General features: G+C 42.0%; 1 protein-coding gene across 1 annotated transcript in view; it reads right to left on the reverse strand.

Moving 5' to 3' along the window:
- LOC110537668 (unconventional myosin-VIIa) overlaps positions 1 to 6,934 on the reverse strand; it is an 81,809-nt gene extending 74,875 nt beyond the window's left edge. Inside the window, exon 1 of the mRNA XM_036937636.1 lies at positions 6,699 to 6,934. The gene's annotated coding sequence lies outside the window, so the exon portion shown is untranslated. The remainder of the gene's footprint in view (positions 1 to 6,698) is intronic.
- Between the last annotated feature and the right edge of the window lie 2,579 nt (positions 6,935 to 9,513).

The raw sequence follows: 9,513 nt of genomic DNA on the forward strand, positions 1-9,513 counted from the left end.
CTTGACTTCAGGTCCTCAGTCGTCTGCATGCTCGTATGTAACCGGGCCATTTTCCAGAAATACCCGCATTTTTGCCGGGTCTGGTGTTTGGAAGCAAATACCCTTCTCTTTAAGTGCTTTCTTAATGGGGGTCTATTCTTTCCTTCTTTTCAGTCTCTCTCCCGCGTAGTCATGATCAAAGAACACTTGTTGGCCTTGGAAGTTAACAGGCTTTTTCCAGGTTGCATGTAAGACTTTCTCTTTGACTGAGAATTTTAGGAACCGTACTACTATGGATCTTGGTGGGGCGCCGCTGGGGGGTGTTGAGGCCAGAGCTCGGTGTGCTCTCTCGATTCCCAGGTCAGTGTCGTCTTCAAGTATGCCCTTGAATAGACCCTCCACGAAGTTGGGCATAGAGTTTTTTCTGCGCCCTCTACTACGTTATAAAGTCTAATGTTGTTTCGACGTGAGAAACCTTCAAGTTCTGTCACTTTTGCCTGTAGTGTGAGTTGGCTTTTCAGTGACTGTTCAAGTATTGACTGCGGAGTTCCATGTGTCCGTTTCCCCAATGCAGTGTTCTGCGTCCCCCATTCTTGTAGATATGCTGTGAAGTTCTAATTTGCTTTCTTTCAGTTTATGGTTAATGTCCTTCTTGAACTCATTTAGTTCCTTTCTTACATCTTCTCGAAGTTCCTCTTGTAAGCCTTGAGCGCCTCGCGCAATTCCTCCTTTATCACCTCACGAAATGAGGGTTATTTTGCTGTTTTGTTACAGGCTGTTGTTGTTGCTCCGTGACCTTTCCCTATTTTACCCTTTTCCATTTTGCGTAAGTTATTATAATGCTCAGAGTAAATACTTGAATTTAGGGGGGGAAATACCCAACCGATGTGCAGTACGAAAAACTTGGCAGCCATTTCCTAAGTTGCGTCACTGGAACTCTGAGATGCTTTTTTGAATAAAACCACAATTGTAGCAGCATTTACTTACAAATATATTTTTGCACAAATCTACGGTATTCACAACTTGTTTTGTTTTGGTCGTGCCAATTATGTGAGACAAAAAACGCTTAGTCAATGCAGTAGCCTAACCTCTACCCTTGCCGATATTAAATAATTCAATAGCCATCAGCAATAGGAACTCAATCTATTCTTCTTGGAGGACGGATGTTTTTTCTGCCATATTTATTAACCCAGTGGCCACCAACCCTGGTTCTGGAGGACTATGGATGTGGTTATGAAGGCTTTTGTTCCAACCTAGCTCTTAAACTAATTTTGGACACACTCAGTGACGGTAGTTGGGCAGAATGTCCTTCCCATGTCAGAGTACATGAAAACTAACCAAACTGGGATCACGTTGAAAAAGCTAAATGATTATGACTAAGTGGAACAAATGTGGCTTTGTTGATTTAGCCCACATTGTTCAGTGAAACTGCTGAATCTTACGGACCTAAGACCAAGCTAGCTGTTTCAAATTGTTTAAAATAGCTGTTTTAAACTCACTGGATCTGTCCTGAATCTATCGAGGAAGGAAGGATCACAAAATGTTAAAAGTAGACTCTGGTTTTGTTTTGATTTATGTTGTAATGTTGTGAGTCAAAGAGGCCTGGTTCCAACCTCAGTAACCCTCTAGTCCATGAATAGGAGGAAAGCCCTGGTGTAGTTGACTGATTTACATTGCCATCTTAGTTCTTTATCCAGGGGCCAGTGTCATGCAGGCCTACACTGAACACCACACATTGGTTGCTACTGTAGGCTGAATGATAGAACAGCATGTTAAAATGTTATGGGATGCATTTTCTCCATTGTTTTTGATGGTAGGGCACTCTGGTAGGCTTACATTATGATCGAATAGCCACAGTAGCTTACTTGGTCACTGTTAAAAATGTTACTTATCGCCTCAGTTAATGTTTTACTTATCGCCTCAGTTCACGTATCGCCTCAGTTAATGCGTGCTGGAAGTTGCACAGATTTTTAGCAATGTTGAAGTTTGCGCTCAGCATTCCTGAAATAGAGGGAGCATTGATCCTAATCGAACATGAAATCATTGGAAGAACCAGAGAGCAGGACCTTAAAACCTGTCCCACCCACACTAACAAAGTTCTGTCAAATTAGACATCTCAGTACATTTTTCAGGCACATAATCCCAAAATAAAGGAAACACGAACAGGTCTTAATAGCGAGTAGGGCCACCATGAGCCAGAAAAGCTTCAATGCACCTTGGTATAGATTCTACAAGTGTCTGGAACTCTATTGGAGGGTTGCGATACCATTCTTCCACGAGAAATTCCATCATTTGGTGTTTCTTGGGGGCCACTCCAGAATCTTCCATAAGAATTGAATTGAGTTGAGATCTGGTGACTGAGACTGCCATGTCGTATGGTTTACATCTTTTCATGCTCATCAAACCATTCAGTAACCACTAGTGCCCTATGGATGGGGGCCTTGTCATCCTATGGGGGCATAGCCATGTTAGCAAAAATAATGGCCAAAATAATGGTCTGCCCAGCATTGTTGTACAGTGCCTCCAGCAAGTATTCACACCTCTTGGCTTTTTCAAAAATGTTGTTATGTTACAGCCTGAAATTAAAATGGATTCAATTGAGATTTTGCATCAATGCCCTACACACAATACCTCATAATGTCAAAGTGGAATTATGTTTTTAGAAATGATTGCTTATTAAATAACATTTTAAAGATGAAATGTCTTGAGTCAATAAGTATTCAACTCCTTTGTTATGGCAAGTCTAAATAAAAATTTGCTTAACAAGTCACATAATAAGTTGCATGGACTCTGTGTGCAATAATAGTGTTTACCATGATTTTTGAATGACTACCTCGTCTCTGTACTCCACACATACAATTATCTGTAAGGTCCCTCAGTCTAGCAGTGAATGTCAAACACGAATTCAACCACAAAGACCAGGGAGACTTTCCAATGCCTCGCAAATAAGGGCACCTATTGGTAGATTTGTTTAATAAAAGCACACATTGAATATCCCTTTAGCATTGTGAAGTTACTAATTACACTTTGGATTGTGTATCAATACACCCAGTTACTACATAGATACAGGCGTCCTTCCTTACTCAGTTGCCGGAGAGGAAGGAAACTGCTCAGGCATTTCACCATGAGGCCAATGGTGACTTTAAAACAGTTATAGAGCTTAATGGCTGTGATAGGAGAAAAACAAAGATGGATCAACAACATTACTCTGCAATACTAACCTAAATGACAGAGTGAAAAGAAGGAAGCCTGTATAGAATACAAATATTCCAAAACATGCATCTGCAATAAGGCACTAAAGTAAAACTTTTTTAAAATGTGGCAAAGAAATTCACTTTATGTTCTAAATACAAAGTGTTATGTTTGGGACAAATACAACACATCACTAAGTACCATTCTTCATATTTTCAAGCATAGTGTTAGCTGCATCATGTTATGGGTATGCTTGTCATCGGCACGGACTGGGGAGCTTTTTAGGATAAAAATAAATGAAATAAGGCTTAGCACAGGCAAAACCCTTAAGGAAAACCTGGTTCAGTCAGCTTTTCACCAGACACTGGGAGACAAAATAATCTTTCAGCAGGACATAAACACTGGAGTTGCTTACCAAGATGACATTGTATGTCCCTGAGTGGCCTAGTTACAGTTTTTACTTAAATCGGCTTGAAAATATATGGAAAGACTTGAAAATGGCTGTTTAGCAATGATCAACAATCAACTTGACAGCTCTTGAATATTTTTAAAGCAAATATTGTACAATCCAGGTGTGCAAAGCTCTTAGAGACTTACCCAGTAAGACGCACAGCTGTAATCTCTACCAAAGGTTATTCTAACATGTATTTTTTTTAAAACCTTTATTTAACTAGGCAAGTCAGTTAAGAACAAATTCTTATTTTCTGCCTGTTAACTGCCTGTTCAGGGGCAGATCGACAGATTTGTACCTTGTCAGCTCGGGGGTTTGAACTTGCAACCTTCCGGTTACTAGTCCAACGCTCTAACCACTAGGCTACAGGGGGGTGTAAATGAAATATTTCTGTATTTCATTTGTAATACATTTGCCAACATTTCTAGAAATTTGTTTTCACTTTGTCATTGTGGGGTATTGTGTGAAGATGGGTGAGAGAGAAAATCGAGTTAATCCATTTTGAATTCAGGCTGTAACACAACAAAATATGGAATAATTCAAGTGGTATGAATACTTTCTGAAGACACTGTACAGTGGGGTCTGAAACTGGATGGCGGACCATTCTTGACACACACGGTAAACTGTCAAGCGTGAAAAACCCAGCAGCGTTGCAGTTCTTCACACACTCAAACCGGTGCACCTGGCACCTACTACCATACCCCATTCAATGGCACTAAAATATTTTGTCTTGCCCATTCAACATCTGAATAGTACACAAACACAATCCAATTGTCTCAAGGCTTAACCAGTTGAATATAGGGGGCGCTATTTTAATTTTTGGATGAAAAACGTTCCCGTTTTAAACAACAGATATTTTGTCACGAAAAGATGCTCGACTATGCATATAATTGACAGCTTTGGAAAGAAAACACTCTGACGTTTCCAAAACTGCAAAGATATTGTCTGTGCCACAGAACTGATGTTACAGGCGAAACCCAGATAAAAATCCAATCAGGAAGTGACGCATTTTTTGAAACCGCCTCATGCCAATGACTCCTTATATGGCTGTGCATGAGCTATGAATGAGCTTACGTTTTCCACGCATTCCCCAAGCTGTCTACAGCATTGTGACATCTTTTTAGGCATTTCCATTGGAGAATGGCTGTAAGGGACCATATTTGGCGAGTGGTCACATGGTGTCTCCCGGAGAAAATCTTGCGTAAAATAATGAGGTAGCCATTTTTCACTTCTTATGAGAAAACAATTGCCTTGACGGATATATTATTGAATATATATGTTAAAAACACCTTGAGGATGGATCCTAAACAACGTTTGCCGTGTTTCTGTCGATATTATGGAGGACATTTTGAAAAAAGTTTGGCGTTATAGTTTAAGTATTTTTCGGTCGATTTCTCAGCCAAAACTGATGAACAAACGGGAGCTATTTCGCCTACAAAAATAATATTTTTGGAAAAAAGGAACATTTGCTATTTAACTGGGAGTCTCCTGAGTGAAAGCATCTGAAGTTCTTCAAAGGTAAATTATTTAATTTGGTTGCTTTTCTTATTTTCGTGAAAATGTTGCCTGCTGCCAGCAGAGCCTAGCATAGCATTATGCAATGCTAAACTTACACAAATGCTTGTCTAGCGTTGGCTGTAACGCATATTTTGAAAATCTGAGATGACAGTGTTGTTAACAAAAGGCTAAGCTTGTGTTTGAATATATTTATTTCATTTCATTTGCGATTTTCATGAATAGGAAAAGTTGCGTTATGCTAATGCATTTGAGGCTATGATTACGCTCTCGGATACGGGTTTGTTAGTCGCAAGAAGTTAAGAATCCTTCTTTAAACACTGGGATCGGTGTCCCCCCCGCGGGACGGTTGAGCTAATGTAGGCTAATGTCCAATTTACAGTAGCTATTACAGTGAAAGAATACCATGCTGTTGTTTGAACAGATATGCAATGGTTGATTGGATCAGTCTAAAACTTTGCACATACACTGCTGCCATCTATTGGCCAACATCTAAATTGCGCCTGGGCTGGAATAATACATTATGGCCTTTCTCTTGCATTTCAAAGATGTTACAAAAAAAAAGTTCCCTGATCAATGGCCGATGTCCTCCTTAATAAGGATGTTTCCATTTTTTCCATTTTTGATACCATTTGAAAGTAAACACTGAAGTTTGTGGAAATGTGAAATTAATGTAGAAGAATTTAACACAGATCTGGTAAAATATATTACAAACAAAAAGTGGTTCAAACTGTAGAACCAAGTTCCTACATTTGAATATAAAATTGATTTCATCAAACAAAACTATGCTACAATTTATCTCTGGGACCCTCAGGATGACAAATAAGAGCAAGATTACTGAATACAAGTACATTATTGACATTCAGAGGTGAATGTATCAAACCAGTATCTGTGATAAGTGTTTTGTTGTTGTGCACTCTCCTCAAACAATAGCATGGTATGTTTTCACTGTAATAGCTACTGTAAATTGGACACTGCAGTTAGATAAAAAATCATTTAAGCTTTCTGCCCATATAAGACATGTCTATGTCCCGGAAAGTTGGCTGTTGTTTACAACGTTATTCTAGTCACATTGGTGCACATTAGCAACAACTGTCCCGGTTTAGAGACACAGATCTGTAGAGGTTAAAAAACAACATGCACAAGGAATTCTAGAATTTAGATACCTCTAAGCACCAACGTCAAACACCTTTTCTCATTCTCACTCACAATCCTACCAGTTTATTCTTTACTAGGGTCATTTAATCATATTTTACCAACATGATTTAATAAAAAAAGTACAAATCCACTTGAACACACATTCTGGCAACATACACACTCCCAACCACCACACACACACGCACAGAAAGAGTCACGTTCTGTTTCTCTAAGTCAGAGTATAAATGGTCCCCTTTGAGGCCTGGTACGGAGGGAGCATGCAGTGAGCTTGAGCTGGCTGAGCGGCGAGCAAGCCGTAAGAGGATTTGGGTAACTAATGCCTGAAGAAAGGCGCCAACACCGTGCCCTGGGACAGCTAAGCCCTCAGCCCTGACTGCTTTACGTCATTTACTTCCTTACTTACCACTCAAGACACTCCAGTTCCTCTGTCTCCTCGCTTCATTACTCTTTCCTTGTCCCTCTCTTCCACTCTGGTAAGTCCAGGTAACTGGTTACAGCCAGATAGCAGATGAATCAATGGGAAGAAGCAGGGTGACCAAAAGAAAAGCTCTCCTGAAATCTTTCCACTTGCTGCAGTCTCGGTCTCTGTTTGTCCTCTCTCACGCTGTCACATGCTTTCCCCTTTTCCTTCTCTCTCTCTCTGAGGTACCTGTCTGGTAGAAGAGTGACTACAGCCCCTCTCTCGCTCATTCAGTTAGACCGCTGATCTCCATTAGCAGGGAGGCGGGCTTAGTGCGCCACACAGGCACAGTGACCAGTCGGTCGGAAGGGAGAAGGGGGAAGGAGGGGGGAAGAGAAAGAGGCTGGGGACTGAGATGTCATGGGGTGGTAGATGGTGCCAGACTAGTCAGAGTTGCAACAGACAGGGCTGGTCACTTGGTTGCTTAGACGCAGGGCTAGATGCAAGATACATATCTGCTCTCCTCCGCCCAATACCTTCCTCCATCCTGCACCTATTGTCCCACAAAACACATTGTAATGTAATATATAATGCCCTCAGAAAGTATTCATACCGTTTGATTTATAGCCTGAATTCAAAATTAATTTAAATAGATGGGTGAAAAATAACATCTACACACAATACCCCATAATGACGAAGTGAAAACATGTTTTTAGAATTATATATATTTTTTTGTAAATGAAATACAGACATATCTCATTTACAAACAGTACCAGTCAAAAGTTTGGACACACCTACAGTGGGGAGAACAAGTATTTGATACACTGCCGATTTTGCAGGTTTTCCTACTTACAAAGCATGTAGAGGTCTGTAATTTTTATCATAGGTACACTTTAACTGTGAGAGACGGAATCTAAAACAAAAATCTAGAAAATCACATTGTATGATTAAGTAATTAATTTGCATTTTATTGCACGACATAAGTATTTGATCACCTACCAACCAGTAAGAATTCCGGCTCTCACAGACCTGTTTTTCTTTAAGAACCCCACCTGTTCTCCACTCATTACCTGTATTAACTGCACCTGTTTGAACTCGTTACCTGTATAAAAGACACCTGTCCACACACTCAAACAGACTCCAACCTCTCCACAATGGCCAAGACCAGAGAGCTGTGTAAGGACATCAGGGATAAACCTGCACAAGTCTGGGATGGGCTACAGGACAATAGGCAAGCAGCTTGGTGAGAAGGCAACAACTGTTGGCGCAATTATTAGAAAATGGAAGAAGTTCAAGATGACGGTCAATCACCCTCGGTCTGGGGCTCCATGCAAGATCTCACCTCGTGGGGGATCAATGATCATGAGGAAGGTGAGGGATCAGCCCAGAACTACACGGCAGGACCTGGTCAATGACCTGAAGAGAGCTGGGACCACAGTCTCACAGAAAACCTTTAGTAACACACTACGCCGTCATAGATTAAAATCCTGCAGCGCACGCAAGGTCCCCCTGCTCATGCCAGCGCATGTCCAGGCCCGTCTGAAGTTTGCCAATGACCATCTGGATAATCAGAGGAGGAATGGGAGAAGGTAATGTGGTCTGATGAGACAAAAATAGAGCTTTTTGGTTTAAACTCCACTCGCCGTGATTGGAGGAAGAAGAAGGATGTGTAAGCCCCAAGAACACCATCCCAACTGTGAAGCATGGATGTGGAAACATCATTCTTTCGGGATGCTTTTCTGCATAGACAGCACTGTATTATTATTATTATTATTTTTATTTTTTTTACCCCTTTTTCTCCCCAATTTCATGGTATCCAATTGTTGTAGTAGCTACTATCTTGTCTCATTGCTACAACTCCCATACGGGCTCGGGAGAGACGAAGGCTGAATGTCATGAGTCCTCCGATACACAACCCAACCAGCCGTACTGCTTCTTAACACAGCGCGCATCCAACCCGGAAGCCAGCAGCACCAATGTGTCGGAGGCTACACCGTGCACCTGGCAACCTTGGCTAGCGCGCACTGCGCCCGGCCCGCCACAGGAGTCGCTGGTGCGCGATGAGACAAGGAGATCCCTACCGACCAATCCCTCCCTAAACCGGACGACGCTAGGCCAATTGTGCGTCACCCCACGGACCTCCCGGTCGCGGCCGGTTACGACAGAGCCTGGGCGCGAACCCAGGGACTCTGATGGCACAGCTGGCGCTGCAGTACAGCGCCCTTAACCACTGCGCCACCCGGGAGGCCCGACTGCACTGTATGAGGAGGATGGAGGAGGATGGATGGGGCCATGTATCGCGAGATCTTGGCCAACAACCTCCTTCCCTCAGTAAGAGCATTGAAGATGTCTTCCAGCATGACAACGACCCGTAACACACAGCCAGGGCAACTAAGGAGTGGCTCCGTAAGAAGCATCTCAAGGTCCTGGAGTGGCCTAGCCAGTCTCCAGACCTGAACCCAATAGACAATCTTTGGAGGGAGCTGAAAGTCCGTATTGCCCAGCGACAGCCCCGAAACCTGAAGGATCTGGAGGAGTGGGCCAAAAGCCCTGCTGCAGTGTGTGCAAACCTGATCAAGAACTACAGGAAATGTATGATCTCTGTAATTGCAAACAAAGGATTCTGTACCAAATATTACGTTCTGCTTTTCTGATGTATCAAATACTTGTTCTCCCCACTGTACTTATTCAAGGGTTTTTATTTTTTTAAACTATTTTCTACATGGTCATATAGCCCTTACACAGCCTGGAGGTGTGTTTTGGGTCATTGTCCTGTTGAAAAAGAAATGATAGTCCCACTTAACTCAAACCAGATGGG

Source organism: Oncorhynchus mykiss, chromosome 12 (assembly GCF_013265735.2).
Source record: "Oncorhynchus mykiss isolate Arlee chromosome 12, USDA_OmykA_1.1, whole genome shotgun sequence".
NCBI lineage: Eukaryota > Metazoa > Chordata > Actinopteri > Salmoniformes > Salmonidae > Oncorhynchus > Oncorhynchus mykiss.